The following is a 22,134-nucleotide window of genomic DNA, read 5'->3' on the forward strand; positions in this document are numbered from 1 at the left end:
GCCACACCAAGAAGCAATTCTTTGATACCAGCTGAGTATCCTAGAATTCAAATCAGTTCTGATATTTACCTGGATATAGCATCAGATTCCACAGGTGAAGGGCTCAGTTTCACAAGACTGTCTCCACCACCCCCTTTAGATGCCAATCACAAGCCCAGGTTATTCCCTATACTTTGGACCTCCTGGGTAAAGCAAATGTTCCCATGACTCTCTCCTTGAGTTCTGTTAATTTGCTAGGTTAATTTACTAGATTCCTGGTTTATTATAAAAGGGTATAACTCTGGCTGCAAGCCCCAGTCGATACTCCACATAGGGCTACTGCACAGAGAATGTTTCCCTACCAACATTCTAGGTTCTATGTCAGACCATGTGGGCCCAGAAAGTCTTACAAGTACTCATTTAGCATGTTTAGTTAATATGGCATGAAGGGCTGACTTACATGCCTTCTGTTTTACAATACTAGGTAGGGGAAATGTTCTCTAGTCAGACGCAGTGTCTAGCCCCTAAATACAATCAGGTAAAAAAAGAAGCAACCGTTCCACATAAAGTCTGTTCAAACAAATCTTAGTTTAACCTTGATTTTTATTATCCATGACATTCCTAACTATAGCTTTCTTTGGACTTCAACAGGTTTTGGTTTTATAATACTAGGTAGGGGGAAGTGTTCCCTGGGGCCAGATATTAATACCAATTTCCATAAAACATTCAGGTAGAGGAAACAACTTCTTCACATAAAACCTGCTAAAACAGTCCAACTTTTATAATCCTATTAACCACTACATTTTTTTCTTTCAATTTAAGTGTAGTCCAAGTTAGGACTTCAGCAATGGATTTTGATACCACTTCAAGGGATTCACATATCAAAGCATCCTGGAAACTTCTCCCCTCAGTGACCATTTTACTCAAACTTGCGCGAAAGGCTTTGTGTCACCAGTAAGGGGTGGAACCAAGAGACACTGGCCCTTTTGACAGTCTTTTACTTGATAAATCTGCCCAACTACTGCCTCAAGGTATTATTGGTCAAGTTTTTCATAAACATCTCTATTTTCTGGCTTTTTAAATTTCTCCAAACAGAACAGACTTGTTTGGGGCCTTTTAATGCTGGGGGAATAATAAGGATCCTTTCACCCACCCAACTACAGGTTGTGCTGTACTAATACCTTTGTTTTAAACCCGTCAATGTTCATTTTATTCATTCCATCCATGAAGCATCTAAAGATTTCTGTTCTGCTGGGACAAGTCCTGTGATGTCTCCCTCTCTGTTTCCTCTTTCTTATTTGTTTAAAAATTGTTTAAAAATTTTCACCTTGCTTGGACAAGTCTCTTGACTCTCCCCTCTATCTCTTCCCATTCTCTTATTAATTAACTGGTTGTTTTGTTAGCATTTGTAAGACCCATGAAGGCAATCTGAGACAGCAGATTCCATAATGCTTCCAGAACTATTTTTTGGTTTAGCAACAATGAAGTTATATGGGGTGCCTATGTGAAAAGAACTTCCTTAACCATAGCATTTACCATGGCCTGGGTGATGAGCCATATTCTGAGGGTGAGTATCCCCATCACCATAAAGCCAGTCCCACAAGGCTGGCATACAAAGCATATCAGCTGTTTCATCTGGGATGTTGCATTTGGCATTCATGAAGGACAGTTCCGCTTCTCAGGATAAACAGCCCTTACAGTGAGTGGCTTTTCTCCAGTCCATCAGGCTAGCTGTTCCCTGAGGAACACATATAGCCATTTACGATTATTCCACAGTGAGCTGTGCGTCCTCCAGCAACCCAAATATGCTCTCACTCTGCAGCATTTAAAACCAGATACTCTTCCCAAATGAGCCACTTCTATAATTCATCTCAGTAAAGGTTTCTCAGGAAACTGGTGATACTGATCCACATAATGTAACAACTCCTTCATGCTAGATCCTCTTGTTTCAACAGTTCCTTGGTTTTGCTCTTTCCCCATATTTATTATCTTCTTTTTGACCAGAGGTCTTGGAGGTACTTTCTGTTATTGCCATACAATCTTCCCTTTCTAGGCAGCTTTGAGGCTAGTGGCCAAAGCTCAGATTGACCCAAATGTTACCTTCATTTAGTATCAAGGCCCAACCCAGCACTTTCTTTCACTTTCATTTTAGCAATTACAGATAGTAATAATCAAGGAATTGTATATTTTACCTTTTTCTTATTAATGTGTGTTTCCTTATGCATCCAGTGAACCAACTCTCTGAATTCCATTGGTAAGTTTTACCTTCAGTAACTGAGTGCAGCGTAGTAGCTGCTCCATACCATGGTTGATGACCCAGGAATCAAAGGTTCTTCATATCCCCAACTTTGATCCTTTCTCTAACGGAATCACATGTTTTCATGAGCAAGGACCATGCTAGCAAATCCCACTTCTCTAACACCAACTAAATGTGTTCTGGTACCAATTCCAATGTGAGGGAGGGTCCCCACACTGACAAGTTATTCTGTGACAGCAGCTAAGTGTCTTACAATTCAAGTCCATTCTGACTCCCCGGAGATAGCTCCAGATTCCCCAAGATAAAGGCTTGGTTCTATAAGACTGCTTCCTCCCCACATCAGGTACCAGTAACAAGCCCAAGTTGTCATCTGTGCTTCTGACAGTCTATAGATCAGAGGTTCCTAGGACTCCCTCTTCAGGTTCAATTAATCTGCTTGAGGGGCTTCCAGAACTCAGAGAAATATTTTACTTTCTAGATTACTAGTTGATTTTAAAAAGATGTGATATGAGGGACACTGGGTGTTATATGCAACTGATAAATTATTGAACACTATAGCTGAAACTAAGTGTGTACTATATGGTGGTTAATCGAATTTAAATTAAAAAAATAAAGATTTAAAAAAGATATAACTCGGGAACAATAAGATGGAAGAGATGCATAGGGCAAGGTATGGTGACACAGAGCTTCCATGCTTTCTCTTAGCACTCTACTCTCCCTGAATCTCCACGTGTTCACCAACACAGAAGCTCTCCAAACCCTGTCCTTTTGGGGTTTTATGGAGGCTTCGTTACAGTGGCAGAGTTGATTAAATCATAAGCCATTGGTGATTAAATTCACTCTCTAACTCCTCTCTCCTCCAAGGAGGTGGGAGAGGGGAGACTGAAATTTCCAACCCTCTGATCACTTGGTTGATTCTCCTCCAAACCAACATCTATCATTAGGTGGAATCCAAAAGTCACCTCATTAACATAATGTATCCGTATCTATATACCACTATATATCTATTAATTGTTATTATCCCAAATGACTATATGAAAAGTGAGGCTTAGTCAGGTTAAGAAATTTACCTCACAGCTGGAAAATAGAATAGCTGGGATTTCAATCACTTTGGCCAAACCCAAAGCCTCTGGTCATATAATGGCTGTGCTGAACTAACATCCATGCTTCAGTCTTCCCTGTTCCTCACAGATATCAACCATGTCTCTTTACTATCTTTTTATACTTACTATCCACAAAGCAGTCAGTGGTAATGGCAATGTGGCTGACACGCCAGTCTATCCTCCCGAACTGTGTATACTGAGGGTCCCTGTGGCACCAGACAGAGGTACAAGTCAAGTTGCAGACTGAACACTTTGGTGATGTGCAAGACAAAACCTTGTTTCTTAAAATTAAGTGAGATATCTCTATATCCTTATCATAAAGATATTTTTTCTTGGGCTAATTTGGACAGATTTTCATTTCTTATGATTTCTTAATTTCCCACTCTCTATATTATTTATTGCTATGTAATAATCTACCCCAAAACATAACGGCTTAAAATGACAATTTGGTATTATTCCATCACACAATTCTTTTGCTCAGAAATTTAAACAAGACACACAAGAGTGTGGCGGTCTCTGTTGTGTTACGTCTGGGTCTCGAGTTGCATTGACACAAAGGCTGGTGTCCGGAACAGCTGAGAGCCTTCTCCTTACTAGATCTTTCAGCATTTGTTCCCATATCACACTTCCTTTGTCTTACTTTTGTTTCACTAAGATTTTTTTTTATGGATTCCATCTTATATCTAGCATTGATTTATTATTTATGTCCTAGAATTTACAATATAATCCCTTAAATAATCAGAGAAATTCAAATATTTTACCACTTAGCATGTAGCATGAAGATCTCACAACATTATATTCCCAATTCTTCTCTCCCATCCTTTGCATTCTTAAGGTAATTTATCTTATTTTTTGTCTGCTGCGGGTACAAACTACAAGCTACATTGCTATTATTTCTGCTATATGCTGTCTGTTACTTTTTACATTTGTTTAACCTAAGAAACAAAAGTGTAATTTATTTTATTCTAGGCCAGTCTTCTACATTTCTTTTGTAGGTCCAACTTCCTGCCCCAGCATGTATCTTCTCCTTGGAAGACTTTTTTAAACATTTTTTAATATTTATTATTCATTTATTTACTTATTTGACAGAGAGAGAGACAGCGAGAGAGAGAACACAAGCAGGGCAGTGGGAGAGGGAGAAGCAGGCTTCCTGCTGAGCAGGGAGCCTGATAGAGGGCTCGATCACAGGACCCTGGTATCATGACCCAAGCCAAAGGCAGACGCTCAACCAACTGCGGCACCCAGATGCCCCTATTAAACATTACTTATACTGTATGTCTGCTGGTGATGAATTCTCTCAGATATATATATAATCTCCTTTCTCTTTGAAAGATATTTTTACTGACTGTAGAAACTTGGATTAATAGCTTTGTTTTATTCTTCAGTACGTTAAAGATATTGCTGCAGTTTTTTCATGGTTTCTCATAAAAATTCAGGGGCTTTTCCAACTTTTTTCAACTTTCAACTTTGTTCCTCTGTATCTAATGTGTCATTTATTTCTGTCACCAAAATTTTCACTCTAACTTTTGCTTTCACTCACTTGAATATAATAGGCCTATGCATGTGGTTATATTTTGTTTTGTTTGCTTTTTGTCTTTTGGTATTTTCCTGCTTATTGGTCTCTGAGTTTTTGGATCTGCTGTTTGGTGTGTGTCAATTTTAGAAAATTCTTGAATATTACTTAAAAACAGTATTTCTTTTGCCCAGTTCTCTCTTTTCCTTCTGAGATTCTAACTATGCATATGTGATACTGTTTGATGCTGTCCTAGTGCATAGATGCTCCGTTCTATTTTTGTTTCACTCTTTTTTCTCTTTTTGCTTCAGTTTGGATAATTTCTGTTTCCATATCTTCAAGTTCACTTACATCTTCTTTGATACATTGAATGTACTCATGAGCGCATGAAAGGTGGTTTTTATTGTTATTGCTATTTTTCTCGTTTACAGTATTTCCATTTAATCATGTCTTAATGTTCCATCTTTCTGCTGAAATTAACCACTTGACTTTGCATGCTGTCTACCATTTTCATTAAAGCCATAAACATTAGTCATAGTTATTTTAAATTCCCTGCCCTGTAGTTCCAACATCTCTGTCATATCCGAGTTTGGTTCTGATGATTGCTTTGTTTCTTGAGAGTGTGTTATTTTCATACATATTGACTCGGCTTGGAAATGGGCACATTTTTCCATCTGCTAGGTCTTTCATATATAAGTTTGAGTTAGAAGTTGGGCTGAATTGGAGGCTTTCTGTTGCTGTGGTTAAATTAAACTCATATTTGAATTCCTATAGTGATACCTTGTGTTTAGAATGAGAATTGATTCACTGCAGTACTCATGTGACTCTAAGCTTGAGGTATCCCCTTGTCACTGTATCTCAAGAGAAGGTATCTTTGCACACTATTGGTACTTGAAGCTTGTTTGTTTGTTGGTGGTGAGTGAGAGCTCTTCTCTGTTCTGATGAAGCCTCAGCCTTAGGCAAGTGCCTTATCCCTGGGTGTCAGAGGTGGTGGCCTTCTCAGTTCTTCTGCTCATATTCTAGCTGTGTGGGCCCCTGCATGCACTCCTGCTTCTAGAAGCAGGAGTTTGGTTTTTCTGTTTCCCTCCCCTCATCAGTATTCTAAGGGTGAAAGTGTTTGTTTCCCTCCCTCTTACAGATCTTCATTTTTTTTTTTCTAAAGTAATTTAATTTTTTAAAAATTTCTTTTCAGTGTTCCAGAATTCCTTGTTTATGCACCACATGCAGTGCTCCATGCAATATGTGCCCTCCACAATACCCTCCACCAGGCTCACCCCCCCCACCCCTTTCCTCTCCGAAACCCTCAGTTTGTTTCTCAGAGTCCACAGTCTTTCATGGTTCATCTCCCCCTCCGCTTCCCCCAACTCACTTCTTCTCTCCATCTCCCCATGTCCTCCATGTCATTCCTTATGCTCCACAAATAAGTGAAACCATATGATAATTGACTCTCTCTGCTTGACTTATTTCACTCAGCATAATCTCTTCCAGTCCCATCCATTTTGTTACAAAAGTTGGGTATTCATCTTTTCTGATGGAGACATAATACTCCATTGTATATATGGACCATATCTTCTTTATCCATTCATCCATTGAAGGGCATCTTGGTTCTTTCCACAGTTTGGCTACCGTGGCCATTGCTGCTATGAACGTTGAGGTACAGATGGCTCTTCTTTTCACTACGTCTGTATCTTTGGGATAAATACCCAGTAGTGCAATTGCAGGATCATTGGGTAGCTCTATTTTTAATTTCTTAAGGAATCTCCACACTGTTTTCCAAAGTGGCTCTACCAACTTGCATTCCCACCAACAGTGTAAGAGATCTTTGTTTCTTAAGAGGAGATGGGGATAAGGATCAGTGGAGTTCCCTGTCCCTCCTGCAGGGTTGCTCTTCCCCTCTCCAGGGCTCTGCACCAAAACCAATACTTTTGACTCTCTGATCTTTTTTGTGATTATATGTTGAGATGCATGGAGAAAATCTTGCGAGAGGGTGTGTACTCCTCTAGTTTCTAAGTCCCACGGGTCCTACACTCTTCACCAAGGTGTTAACTATTGTAGCTTTGTTCTTATTAGCTTCTAGTTACCTGGTGAGTGCATGTTCATGTCTCTTCTCTCTTTGAAGTTGCCCATCTTTCCTTGGTGTTTGGACAGGTGGTCACTCTGGAACCTCAGTTCTGCAATAGATTCTAAAAGAGTCATGAATTGGAAGTTGCTCCAGCTATTTTTTATTTTTTATTTTAATTTTTTTAAGATTTTATTTATTTATTTGACAGACAGAGATCACAAGTAGACAAAGAGGCAGGCAGAGAGCGAGAGGGGGAAGCAGGCTCCCCTCTGAGCAGAGAGCCTGACGTGGGGCTAGATCCTAGGACCCTGAGATCATGACCTGAGCCGAAGGCAGAGGCTTTAACCCACTGAGCCACCAGCGCCCCCAAGCTATTTTTTAGATAAAGGTGGAAGTGATGTTCTTTTCTGCTCTTTACACTCTAGGAAGAGTACTAGAAGACCTTAACGAGATATTTTGTATTCTTTTTTTTAAATAACAGGTCTTCAAACATTGGTGTGAATTTTTCACTTAGGGCATATCTCAATTTGGATTAGCCATATTTTTTAAAAAAAGATTTTATTTATTTATTTGCGAGAGAGAGAGGGAGAGAGAGCATGAGAGGGTGGAGGGTCAAAGGGAGACGTGGACTCCCCGCTGAGCCAGGAGCCTGAGGTGGGGGTTGATCCCAGGACCCTGAGATCATGACCTGAGCTGAAGACAGAGGCATAGCTGACTGAGCCACCCAGGCACTTCAGGATTAGCCATATTTGAAGACCACAAAAGCCACATGCAGTTAGGGACTTCCATATCAGACAGTCTTAAATGTATAGATATTGAATATATTGCACATAATAATCATGATATGACTATTTTAAAATTAATGTTACTGGACTTCATCTTACCATCAGTGAAAAGTTTTTATTTCTTCTTCAGGTTTTTTGTTAGTGTTCTTAGTATTTCTAAGTGTGCCTTTGATCAGAGCATAGAAGAAAACCCAATGTATATTATTCTAAATGTATACCTTACCTCCATTACTTTTTTTAATAAGCATGAAGATATTCAGAATGTTCACAGTATATAGTTGAAATAAAAATTTGATCAATAGAGCATTTTTAGCACATATTTTGGTATTTATCTTTAAGCCTAACTTCAGTTTCTCCATGCTGAGATCCTTATCACTATTCAATGCCAAAATAACAATATTGATTTTTGTCCACCAGAAGCAAGTTGTAAGTTATTATGAATCAACTGATTTGCTCAAATAGCAACATCAATCAAAAATCCTTTTACAAATGCATCAGTTTTGACTTGTGCCAGATATATAAATAAGAATTTGAATGCCTAATGTAGAATCCAAATGAGAATGTTGAAGGAGTCTATAATGGCAGAAATGTAAGATGTCTTACAGTTTATTTTATTAAATTCATTAGTTTCCAGATAAAGTACATTTTTTCAGGCTATTTATTTATGTAACATTTGTAACTCTGATCTTAAAGCCTATCCATTTTAATACAATTTTGTTCATTTTGCTTCATATACTGTACTGTTTTCTGCCTTCATCTGTTTCAGTATGAGAGAAACCGATGGAGAAAAACAGTTTCAGAAAAATCGGTTCTAAGATTCTCTCTTTCTCTTCCCCCCAAAACCTGCAATGTGTTCCAAATTCTGCTGTTTTGGTGGTCAATAATGACGTCTTTTTTATTTCTCATATTTGCAATGGTCTGATAAAGATGATAACATGTATGTTTATTTCACAAATAACCCTAAATACAGTATAATTGAAGAATCAATCAATTAAAGTTTTGAGATAGCTGTGAATCATAGAAAGGTCTGAAGTAAGCCAACAGAGATGGGGCGCAGATTATAAATGTCCATGCTAGTTCTGGTTCCTAACACATATATCCCCAAAGATCTCAGATAGAAAGTCAATCAACATGAATTCACATGAAAGGTTTAGGTGGCTAGTTTAAATAAATTAATTAACATGATGATGCTTTTGTGACTAAAGGCTTCAATTTCTTCTGAGCCTACTCTTGTGTTTCCTAGGCCCACCATACCGAGCTGCGCAGGACTAAACTTTATTATGGTAACTTATCATTTTGGTGGAATGGTGCCGGTCTGATTGGAATGGATTTTTAAAAAGAGAAATAAAACGGACTTTGGAGGAAAAAAGTACGAATAGCTCTTTTGAGGAATTTTCCTAAAACCAAACAAAAAAAAAAAAAAGAAAAGAAAAGAAAAAGAAAAAATATAGTAGTAGCCATGGGGCAAAATATGGTCAAGAGTTCTTTTCCTAAACATGGGAGAAGAAAGAGCATCTTTGCACACTAATGGGAATGAAACACAAAGAAAGAGATGGTGGAGGACAGACAGAGGAGAGTTACTGCAGAAGTTGAGAGCAGATGGAATCAGGTACACATGTGGATGGACCAGCTTGAAGATGCTTGGATAGTATAACCAGGCTAATGGCAGGGGGATAGAAGATGTGGGTCCTGATGCTGGCAGGTGGGTAGGGAAGTGCAGTCTGGGGACACCAGAACTTATCTTCTGATTGTTTCGTTTTCCTTAATGACTCAGAAACAAGGATGTCAGCTGAGAAGAGGGATAGGGAAGATAGCTAAAGGGGTGGGGGTGAAAATAAAGGAAAAGGGATGAAATAGACATCTAGGAAAGAAGAAGACAAAATGGATAAGGGATGATTTATAATATTAGAGGCCTTTAGCACTAAAGCCCATATCCATTTCAACTCTAAGCCCTGTACATTTTAACTAATAAATCATTCCCAAATCCATCCACTTCTCTCCATTCCACTACAGCCCCAGTCCAAACTACCACTGCCCCCTGCCTAAACTATGATGTCGGCTTCCTCACTGGCTTACACACATCCACTCCTGCTCCTCACGAAGGCATTCTAAGTGTTGCAACTGGATCATGTTTTCAAATGAGTTTTGTTCATGTTACCGGTAGAAACAACCCGTCCAAGAGCAATGTCACCTCAACTCCTTGTTTCTGCCTCCTCTTAGCAGTTTAAGAACAATGGCTTTTCTCAGTTGTTCTAAGGAACAGTGTGTCCTCATCGAGCAGGGCACTGTAAATGCTGCCTAGAAAATCCTCTTCTGGCCTTACTTATTTTATTCCTAATTTTTCTTCATATTTCAGTTGAATCATCACTTTCTCCAGGAATGTGTCCTTGTTCTTTAATTAATTCAACTTCCCTTTTATATGCTTCTAGAATACCACGTAGTTTTCACAGTCATAAATTTGAATTTAATTATGGAATTATTTGATTATGTCCCCTTTTAGACTGGGAAGCTCTAAGAGGGTTAGCATTATGTTTGCCTTTTTTTTTAAAAATACAGACTACATTTGCTTTTGCTCACCAGTTTATCTCTAAATAGTTAGCACATATTGTCTAGCATAAATAGACTTCAATATTTGTCAGATGTTCAATATAGTGATTCAACATTTCCATACAACAACCAGTGCTCATCATGACAAGTGCACTTTTTAATTCCTATCACCTATTTCACTCATCCCCCAACCCCTTCCCATCTAGTAACCATTATTTTGTTCTCTACAGTTAAGAGTCTGTTTCTTGGTTTGCCTCTCTTCTTGTTTTTTTTTTTTTTCCCTCTCCTTTGCTTTCTTGTTTTGTTTCTTAAATTCCACATATGAGTGAAATCATATGGTATTTGTCTTTCTCTGACTGATTTATTTTGCTTAGCATAATACTTTCTAGCTTCATCCATGTCATTGCAAGTGGCAAGATTTCATTCTTTTTTATGGCTGAATAATATTATATATATACCACATTTTCTTTATCCATTCATTAGTTGATGGGCCTGGGTTATTTCTATAATTAAGGTATTGTAGATAATGCTGCTGTAAACATCAGGGTGCATGTCTGTATGAATTAGTATTTTTGTATTCCTTGGATAAATACCCAGTAGTGCAATTGATGGATTATAAGGTAGTTCTATTTTCAACTTTTTGAGGAAGCTCTATACTGTTTTCCAGAGCAGCTGTACTAGTTTCCATTCCTACCAACAGAGCAAGAGGGTTTCCCTTTCTCCACATCTTTGCCAACACATGTTGTTTCTTGTGCTTTTGATTTTAACCATTTTGGCAAGTGTGAGGTAAGATCTCATTTTTGTTTTGATTTGTATTTCCCTGATGATCGGTGTTGAGAATTTTTCATGTGTCTGCTGGCCATTTGTATGTCTTCTTTGGAAAAATGTCTGTTCATGTGAAGATACTGAGTCTTAAGGAAATAAATTCTCCAGAGTTACACAGCTGATATGTAAGCCAGACAGATCTGACTCTAGAGCACATCCTGTTACTCTGAATTGTGATTTTTACCAACTTGTTCATTTGTTGCTTTTGTGTCTCCCTTTCAGCCTAAATAGATTTATGTTTATTTGGAAAAGATTTCAACTTGTAAAATACACCTAGTTAACTCAAAATAATTTGCTTTACAGGTACATGTTTTAGGGACATACTATTTTCAAAAGATGCATATGTCCTTCTTGGCATGATGTTCTGGGTTTTATTTGTATTAGAATATATTTTTATTCTGTACATCTATTTCTGTGATAGAATATTTAGACTATAAATGAAATAAAAGCCAGAAAACCATTAGTGTTAATAGACTTCATTCATTATCCCAATATAAAGTGAAAAAAGTAGAAAAGTAATGTTTCAGGTTTTATATTGTAGAAAAATGAATAGTAATGCTAAAATTTAAAGTTATATATTACTACAATAAATCTGTGTTTCATCTCTAATATAATTTTACGATACTGGTTTGTCATCAATGAATGGGATTTTCAGCCCTCAATGTACCTGTCAACTATTTAAAGCAAGAGAACATTAAAGTATTGGCTCAATAATTTATATTTTTAATTTTGAAGTTATCAAACCAATAAATTCCTCCTAGGCCACTTTACTTGAAAAACACCGTTCTTTATGCATTTTTAAAGACTTAGTAAACTCCAAGTCATTTAGAGAACTGCGTGCTACCCACAGAATACTATTGTGAGCAGACCCTCCTTTTCTTGTACATAAGAACATAACAGGGTCACCTTTTGCAACCACTAATTACCCCAGGCAGCAGCAGTCAGAAAATTTGTGACTGAGGCTGCTTTCACTACCAGAATCTATAGCATTGTATTTTCATGAAGGTGAATTCTGATTAAGCTGTGTGAATTCCCATTACAGGCACCTATCAGGACTGAGAGGTACCGGGCCTATAAGTCTTCTGAAATTCATTATTAAGGGAAGCAGCAGTAAGTAAACACTTGACCACATTGTGTTCTATTAGATATATTTTTGAGTGAATGGAGCCACAGGGATATGCATTAGCTGTAATGATAGGTCTTGGCTAAGTAACCTCAGTCCACATTTCCCAAATGGTTAATTGCTCTTACACAGTCATTTCATAAATGCTCATTGACTTATTTCCCTCACAAAGTGCACACTGATTTTCCCCTTTTTGCTTTTGCATGCATACTCATAAATTTGTGATTCTGTTCACAAGCCATTGCCTCAGATTTGAAAGGGAAGCCCCATGACTTATAGAAAATGCAATATTTCATCAAGGATATGAGACATGTTCCTGGATGGATTTCTGACACCCCATGCCAGGCTGACCACAAGTCACTGCCCTGAGTTCTTTGTGTCAGTGTGAAAGCCAAAGTAAAATATTATCTTCAGAAAAGTAAGGCTCTACTGAACATTTTTTTAAAGATTTATTTATTTATTTGAAAGAGAGGAGGGGGAGGGGCAGAGGAGAGGGAGAGAGAGAATCCCTAAACAGAGTCCCCATTGAGTGTGGAGCCCAAAGTCAGTCTCCATCCCAGGACCCTGGGATCTTGACCTGGGCCGAAATAAAGAGTCTGATGCTTAACTAACTGCGTCTCCTAGGCACCCCTCCACTGAGCTTAATACTCTTACTAATAAAACTGTTTGCACAGTTATAATTTAAATGTCTAGATTTCCTCACATTTTAAGCCATCTGCAGTTGCAAGGAGCCAGTTAGGATGTGTATTAACCCTTTCAGCTCACATTGATGGTCCTTTGTTCTTTTGCAGACCTGTAAACCTGGTGATTGTCATAGGAAACCTAAGGCAATCAAAGGCCAGTCTTTGGTATTCAAAATGTGTTTTGTTTTGTTTTAAATCTCTCAAGTTAAAACCAAAACTCTTTAATCCTTCAGATGTGCTCCCAGAGTAATGAGGCACAGGTCTCTGGTTGATGGTGTGCCTCCCAGTCTGCTGTGCTCACCCAGCCATCACCCAAAAAATTGAAAAATAAGAGGACATGTGTCTTCTCCACTGGCCCATCCTTCCTAAATCTCTTCTAGTTCTCTAGCCTAGGACTACCCATTTGCTGTTTAAGTCAAGAGTTTGATGAGGGGTGCCTGGGTGGTATAGTCTGTTAAGCCTCTGACTCTTGATTGGGTCAGATCATGATCTCAGTGTCTTGAGATCAAGCCCCTCATTGGCTTCGTGCTCAGTGTGGAGCCAGCTTGAGATTGCTTCTCTCTCCATCTCTCCCCTTGCCCCACCCATGCATGCTCTCATTCTCTCTAAATAAGTAAATAAATAAGATCTTTAAAAAGTTACATGAGCTGTTTCTGATTCACTGCAAAGAGTGGAAAAGTCATTTGGTTTTGAGCCAATATTTTATTTTCCAATGCTTCTGTAAATAACAGAATCGATGCAAGACTATGTTTAGGAAATACAAAATAATCATTAGAAAAGTATGGTCAGAGAGGAGAAATCGTTTAGTATTACCTCTGTGGCTGGGCTACATACATCATTGTGGGCAAAACAGTGATTCATTTGAGTGGGAGAAACTACCAGGTTTTTTTCTCCCTAAGAAAAAAGTTTATCCTCACTCATCTCTCCAGTAAATGAACATTCTCTGGTTGGTTGGTTTTGTTTCTGTTTTTTTTTCTTTTTCATGTTTGTCTCTCTCACAGCAATCCTTGCGTGTTGTCTTTATGTCTTTCCCCATAACATACTTCTCAACCTGTGTTTGGGAGTTTCTGAAAATATTCTAGTGGGTCTAGGAGGGTTCTATGAGAAGTTTTACATTTTACTTTTTAATTATAAAAAATAAAAAATACATATCATAAAAATACCTTGAATCATCACAGTCATTTTATAACCTAACTGTGCCAAATATATATCTGCATTTACTTATACAAATGTGGTTGTTCCATGTTAATTAAGACTAACTGATATATCACAATGTTCTGTACAAATAAAATTTTCAAAGGAGTTCAAATAGAGACAAACAGCGAGAGAATTTGTCCTCACCCATTCTTGGGTGTAGAGGCATGTCAAATTAGAAACAGAAAGCCTGCACTGTGACAGTTAGGGCCATACTCACGTTGTGGGGGAATATATTTGACAGATCCCATATTTATAGGTAGGAGGAAGTCTAAACAGTTTGTTTACAATACATATTAAGCAACAAAAACTTATTTTGCCCTTGATTTCTTTTTTTTTTTTTAAAGATTTTATTTATTTGACAGAGAGAAGGAGAGCACAAGCTGGGGGAAGAGCAGGAAGAGTCAGAGGGAGAAGCAGACTCCCCACTGAGCAGTGAGCCCCATGCGCCCCTCAATCCTGGGACCCTGGGATCATGACCTGAGCCAAAGGCAGATGCTTAACCGACTGAGCCACCTGGGTGCCCCTTAGCTCTAGATTTCAATGGTAATTGTTTTATATACTGTAGTTGGTGCTCCTGACTACCGATCTCATATCTACAACTACTTCTCTTCCTCTTTCATAGAACTTGATTATGTCAGCCCTCTTGTCCCACTGCATGGCTACGCTCCAATTCCTACCCCTTTCAGCATAAACATATAAAAATCAGAAATACTGAAGTACCACATCTTGAAGTTAATTTGATGTTTTGTCCTGTACTTTAAAAGAACAGTAATTGATTTAGAAAATAAACACTTGAAGTTAAGCATACCAATTCTTATAATATACTACTCATGCAAGTATTCAATCTCTGCAGGAATATTATTAAAGCAGACTTGGATTACATTGTTCTACTTACTACTATAGCCAACTTTGATTTTAGATTAAGCAAAATAATGTCATCTTTTATATTAAATTCATGCTGTTAATACCAATTTCTTTGGCATCATTGTTGTGCTTGTATTTGTTCATTAGTTTTGGTTTAGAAATTATGCAAATCCCATACACAAAATGACTTTAAGCTTATTTAAGCAACTGGCAAGCTTAACTGACAATCTATCTATTCTAAATCATATGGATTTCTCTTAGAAAATATACTATGATGGTTAACGACATAGAATATAGAGGGAGATACCTTTCTCTGAATCCTAACTTCACCACATGGGAATTGTGTGACACTCAGAAAGTATATCAACTCCTCTAAGAAAAGAGACTAATAAATACCAGCACTCCCTTCATTTGTTATTAGAATTGCTTGAGTGGATAGGCAGGAAGGACTTGGCTCGTGGTGCATGCAAGCGTTAGCTTTACTCTTATCATTATTATTATTTCTCTCATTGTATGAGCAGTGATTGGGATGGATATTTACCGAAGGTGATGGTCTTGAACTGATAACTATAAAGCAACAATTAAAAAAATTGGATGTTTGCAATTTTATACCTCAAGAAGCTACTTTAAGACCAATCATTCTGCTGTGATCCTCAGGTACTCATTGTCCTAGTCTGTTCAGCCTGCTTGTAACAAAATGCTACCGACTGGGTGGCTTATAAACAACAGACACTTGTTTCTCACAGTTCTGGAGTCTGGAAGTCCAAGTTCAAGGTGCCAGCATATTCCAGTGAAGACCTTTTTCTGGGTTGCAGACTTCTTGTTTTGTCCTCACATAGAAGAAGATGCTGGGAGCTTTTAAGGGCCTCTTATAATAGTACTAATCCCATTTATGAAGCCTTCCCCCCATCACCTAAGAACCTTCCAAAAGTTCCACTTCTTAATACCATCACATTAAACATTAGGATTTCAACACATGAATTTTGGAAGGGAAACAAACTTTTAAACTTAGCACTAGCCAAGTTTCTAGTCTGTGTATAAAACTACATGTATGGCCAACCATTAATTTACCTTCTCATAATTTTTTTTAAAATTAATTTCTGGTGCTTTGTCTTTGGCTTTTACCAAGGGTTGACATTTCAATAACCATATTTCTTTGCAATAAATGCTAGGTTATTTATGAGCTCTTATACTCCTACATGCCAGGGATTTTCTTGGAAGGCATGATTCAAACTCATTTTTTAGAAAAATTAGAAATTTGTAGTTGAATCTATGAATAATTACTCCAGATTAGCTTTGGGGACCTTATACCTTAGTTTGGTCACCTGAGCATAACATATCTTACAGCTCTGCTCTGCCCAGTGATTTATACAAACAACTTAAGTTTGAATTTATGCATGTTCCCTGAAAATGGAAAGTGATCTACTACGTGGAAATGAAGGTCTCATTGGCATGTTTTTTTACTTAGCTTGTATCAGTTCTTCTACAGATATTCACTGTAAAACTGAGAGTTGTCCATGGGGAAGACTTTCATTATCCTCTTCATCCAGTTCTTGCCCTTGTTTGGCTAATTTTCAAAATGCCAGCCAGATAGATAATTTTTAAGAGACATTACTAAAACTTCTTCTGTCTATGCTATAAGATCACTATTTTTCTAAGTATCTTGAGGACCAGAATTAGTTGGTTCATGAGAAAACCTTATAAGGGTGCCTGGGTGGCTCTGTCCATTAAGCAGCTGACTTTCAATTTTGGCTCAGGTCATGATATCAGGGTGAGATCAATCACTGTGTTGGGTTCCTCACTGGGTGTGGAGCCTCCTTAAGATTCTCTCTCTTTCTGCCCCTCCCCCACTCACACCCTCTCTCTCTAAGAACAAAAAACAAAAATAAAAAAAATTAAAAAAAAACAAGAAGTCCTTACAGCTGATATCTTTTTTTTAAATTTTTTTTAAATTTTATTTTTTATAAACATATATTTTTAATCCCCAGGGGTACAGGTCTGTGAATCGCCAGGTTTACACACTTCACAGCACTCATCATAGCACATACCCTCCCCAATGTCCATAATCCCACCCCCTCCAACCCACCTCCCCCCATTAACCCTTAGTTTGTTTTGTGAGATTAAGAGTCACTTATGGCTTCTCTCCCTCCCAATCCCATCTTGTTTCATTTACTCTTCTCCTACCCCCTTAACCCCCCATGTTGCATCTCCTCTCCCTCATATCAGGGAGATCATATGATAGTTGTCTTTCTCCAATTGACTTATTTCGCTAAGCATGATACCCTCTAGTTCCATCCACGTCATCGCAAATGGCAAGATTTCATTTCTTTTGATGGCTGCATAGTATTCCATTGTGTATATATACCACATCTTCTTTATCCATTCGTCTGTTGATGGACATCTAGGTTCTTTCCATAGTTTGGCTATTGTAGACATTGCTGCTATAAACATTCGGGTGCACATGCCCCTTCGGATCACTACGTTTGTATCTTTAGGGTAAATACCCAGCAGTGCAATTGCTGGGTCGTAGGGTAGTTCTATTTTCAACATTTTGAGGAACCTCCATGCTGTTTTCCTGAGTGGTTGCACCAGCTTGCATTCCCACCAACAGTGTAGGAGGGTTCCCCTTTCTCCGCATCCTCGCCAGCATCTGTCATTTCCTGACTTGTTAATTTTAGCCATTCCGACTGGTGTGAGGTGGTATCTCATTGTGGTTTTGATTTGTATTTCCCTGATGCCGAGTGATGTGGAGCACTTTTTCATGTGTCTGTTGGCCATCTGGATGTCTTCGTTGCAGAAATGTCTGTTCATGTCCTCTGCCCATTTCTTGATTGGATTATTTGTTCTTTGGGTGTTGAGTTTGCTAAGTTCTTTATAGATTTTGGACACTAGCCCTTTATCCGATATGTCATTTGCAAATATCTTCTCCCATTCTGTCAGTTGTCTTTTGGTTTTGTTAACTGTTTCCTTTGCTCTGCAAAAGCTTTTGATCTTGATAAAGTCCCAATAGTTCATTTTTGCCCTTGCTTCCCTTGCCTTTGGCGATGTTCCTAGGAAGATGTTCCTGCGGCTGAGGTCGAAGAGGTTGCTGCCTGTGTTCTCCTCAAGGATTTTGATGGATTCCTTTCTCACATTGAGATCCTTCATCCATTTTGAGTCTATTTTCGTGTGTGGTGTAAGGAAATGATCCAATTTCATTTTTCTGCATGTGGCTGTCCAATTTTCCCAACACCATTTGTTGAAGAGGCTGTCTTTTTTCCATTGCATATTCTTTCCTGCTTTGTCGAAGATGAGTTGACCATAGAGTTGAGGGTCTATTTCTGGGCTCTCTATTCTGTTCCATTGATCTATGTGTCTGTTTTTGTGCCAGTACCATGCTGTCTTGATGATGACAGCTTTGTAATAGAGCTTGAAGTCTGGAATTGTGATGCCACCAACTTTGGCTTTCTTTTTCAATATTGCTTTGGCTATTCGAGGTCTTTTCTGGTTCCATATAAATTTTAGGATTATTTGTTCCATTTCTCTGAAAAAAATGGATGGTACTTTGATAGGAATTGCATTAAATGTGTAGATTGCTTTAGGTAGCATAGACATTTTCAGAATATTTATTCTTCCAATCCAGGAGCATGGAACATTTTTCCATTTCTTTGTGTCTTCCTCAATTTCTTTCATGAGTACTTTATAGTTTTCTGTGCATAGATTCTTAGTCTCTTTGGTTAGATTTATTCCTAGGTATCTTATAGTTTTGGGTGCAATTGTAAATGGGATGGACTCCTTAATTTCTCTTTCTTCTGTCTTGTTGTTGGTGTAGAGAAATGCAACTGATTTCTGGGCATTGATTTTATATCCTGACACTTTACTGAATTCCTGTACAAGTTCTAGCAGTTTTGGAGTGGAGTCTTTTGGGTTTTCCACATATAGTATCATATCATCTGCAAAGAGTGATAGTTTGACTTCTTCTTTGCCGATTTGGATGCCTTTAATTTCCTTTTGTTGCCTGATTGCTGAGGCTAGGACTTCTAGTACTATGTTGAATAGCAGTGGTGATAACGGACATCCCTGCCGTGTTCCTGACCTTAGCGGAAAAGCTTTCAGTTTTTCTCCATTGAGAATGATATTTGCGGTGGGTTTGTCATAGATGGCTTTGATAATATTGAGGTATGTGCCCTCTATCCCTACACTTTGAAGAGTTTTGATCAGGAAGGGATGCTGTACTTTGTCAAGTGCTTTTTCAGCATCTATGGAGAGTATCATATGGTTCTTGTTCTTTGTTTTATTAATGTGTTGTATCACATTGATTGATTTGCGGATGTTGAACCAACCTTGCAGCCCTGGAATAAATCCCACTTGGTCGTGGTGAATAATCCTTTTAATGTACCGTTGAATCCTATTGGCTAGTATTTTGGCGAGAATTTTTGCAACTGTGTTCATCAAGGATATTGGTCTGTAGTTCTCTTTTTTGATGGGATCCTTGTCTGGTTTTGGGATCAAGGTGATGCTGGCCTCATAAAATGAGTTTGGAAGTTTTCCTTCCATTTCTATTTTTTGGAACAGTTTCAGGAGAATAGGAACTAGTTCTTCTTTAAATGTTTGGTAGAATTCCCCCGGGAAGCCATCTGGCCCTGGGCTTTTGTTTGTTTGGAGATATTTGATGACTGTTTCAATCTCCTTACTGGTTATGGGTCTGTTCAGGCTTTCTATTTCTTCCTGGTTCAGTTGTGGTAGTTTATATGTCTCTAGGAATGCATCCATTTCTTCCAGATTGTCCAATTTGTTGGCGTAGAGTTGCTCATAGTATGTTCTTATAATTGTCTGTATTTCTTTGGTGTTCGTTGTGATCTCTCCTCTTTCATTCATGATTGTATTTATTTGGGTCCTTTCTCTTTTCTTTTTGATAAGTCTGGCCAGGGGTTTATCGATCTTATTAATTCTCTCAAAGAACCAGCTCCTAGTTTCGTTGATTTGTTCTATTGTTTTTTTGGTTTCTATTTCATTGATTTCTGCTCTGATCTTTATGATTTCTCTTCTCCTGCTGGGTTTAGGGTTTCTTTCTTGTTCTTTCTCTAGCTCTTTTAGGTGTAGGGTTAGGTTGTGTACCTGAGACCTTTCTTGTTTCTTGAGAAAGGCTTGTACCGCTATATATTTTCCTCTCAGGACTGCCTTTGCTGTGTCCCACAGATTTTGAACCGTTGTGTTTTCATCATCATTTGTTTCCATGAATTTTTTCAACTCTTCTTTAATTTCCTGGTTGACCCATTCATTCTTTAGAAGGATGCTGTTTAGTCTCCATGTATTTGGGTTCTTTCCAAATTTCCTCTTGTGATTGAGTTCTAGCTTCAGAGCACTGTGGTCTGAAAATATGCAGGGAATGATTCCAATCTTTTGGTAACGGTTGAGACCTGATTTAGGACCGAGAATATGATCTATTCTGGAGAATGTTCCATGTGCACTAGAGAAGAATGTGTATTCTGTTGCTTTGGGATGAAATGTTCTGAATATATCTGTGATGTCCATCTGGTCCAGTGTGTCATTTAAGGCCTTGATTTCCTTGTTGATCTTTTGCTTGGATGATCTGTCCATTTCAGTTAGAGGAGTGTTAAAGTCCCCTACGATTATTGTATTATTGTCGATGTGTTTCTTTGATTTTGTTATTAATTGGTTTATATAGTTGGCTGCTCCCACGTTAGGGGCATAGATATTTAAAATTGTTAGATCTTCTTGTTGGACAGACCCTTTGAGTATGATATAGTGTCCTTCCTCATCTCTTATTATAGTCTTTGGCTTAAAATCTAATTGATCTGGTATAAGGATTGCCACTCCCGCTTTCTTCTGATGTCCATTAGCATGGTAAATTCTTTTCCACCCCCTCACTTTAAATCTGGAGGTGTCTTCAGGTTTAAGATGAGTTTCTTGTAGGCAACATATAGATGGGTTTTGTTTTTTTATCCATTCTGATACCCTGTGTCTTTTGATTGGGGCATTTAGCCCATTAACATTCAGGGTACGTATTGAGAGATATGAATTTAGTGCCATTGTATTGCCTGTAAGGTGACTGTTATTGTATATTGTGTCTGTTCCTTTCTGATCTACTACTTTTAGGGTCTCTCTTTGCTTAGAGGACCCCTTTCAATATTTCCTGTAGAGCTGGTTTGGTGTTTGCAAATTCTTTCAGTTTTTGTTTGTCCTGGAAGCTTTTAATCTCTCCTTCTATTTTCAATGATAGCCTAGCTGGATATAGTATTCTTGGCTGCATGTTTTTCTCGTTTAGTACTCTGAATATATCTTACCAGCTCTTTCTGGCCTGCCAGGTCTCTGTGGATAAGTCTGCTGCCAATCTAATATTTTTACCATTGTATGTTACAGACTTCTTTTTCCGGGCTGCTTTCAGGATCTTCTCTTTGTCACTAAGACTTGTAAATTTGACTATTAGGTGACGGGGTGTGGACCTATTCTTATTGATTTTGAGGGGGGTTCTCTGAACCTCCTGGATTTTGATGCTTGTTCCCTTTGCCATAGTGGGGAAATTCTCTCCAATAATTCTCTCCAATATACCTTCTGCTCCCCTCTCTGTTTCCTCTTCTTCTGGAATCCCAATTATTCTAATGTTGTTTCGTCTTATGGTGTCACTTATCTCTCGAATTCTCCCCTCATAGTCCAGTAGCTGTGTGTCCCTCTTTTGCTCAGGTTCTTTATTCTCTGTCATTTGGTCTTCTATATCACTAATTCTTTCTTCTGCCTCATTTATCCTAGCAGTGAGAGCCTCCATTTTTTATTGCACCTCATTAATCGCTTTTTTGATTTCAACTTGGTTAGATTTTAGTTCTTTTATTTCTCCAGAAAGGGCTTTTATCTCTCCGGAGATGGTTTCTCTAATATCTTCCATGCCTTTTTCGAGCCCGGCTAGAACCTTGAGAATCATCATTCTGAACTCTAGATCTGACATATTACCAATGTCTGTATTGATTAGGTCCCTAGCCTTTGGTACTGCCTCTTGTTCTTTTTTTTTGTGGTGAATTTTTCTGCCTTGTCATTTTGTCCAGATAAGAGTATATGAAGGAGCAAGTGAAATACTAAAAGGGTGGCAACAACCCCAGGAAAATATGCTTTAGCCAAATCAGAAGAGATCCCAAATCGTGAGGGGGGAGAAAGGGGATAAAAGAGGTTCAGAAAGAAGGAAAAAAAAAAAAAGAGAGAGA

This window comes from Enhydra lutris, unplaced genomic scaffold, assembly GCF_002288905.1.
Source record: "Enhydra lutris kenyoni isolate GAN:26980312 unplaced genomic scaffold, ASM228890v2 scaffoldscaffold3, whole genome shotgun sequence".
NCBI classification, from domain to species: domain Eukaryota; kingdom Metazoa; phylum Chordata; class Mammalia; order Carnivora; family Mustelidae; genus Enhydra; species Enhydra lutris.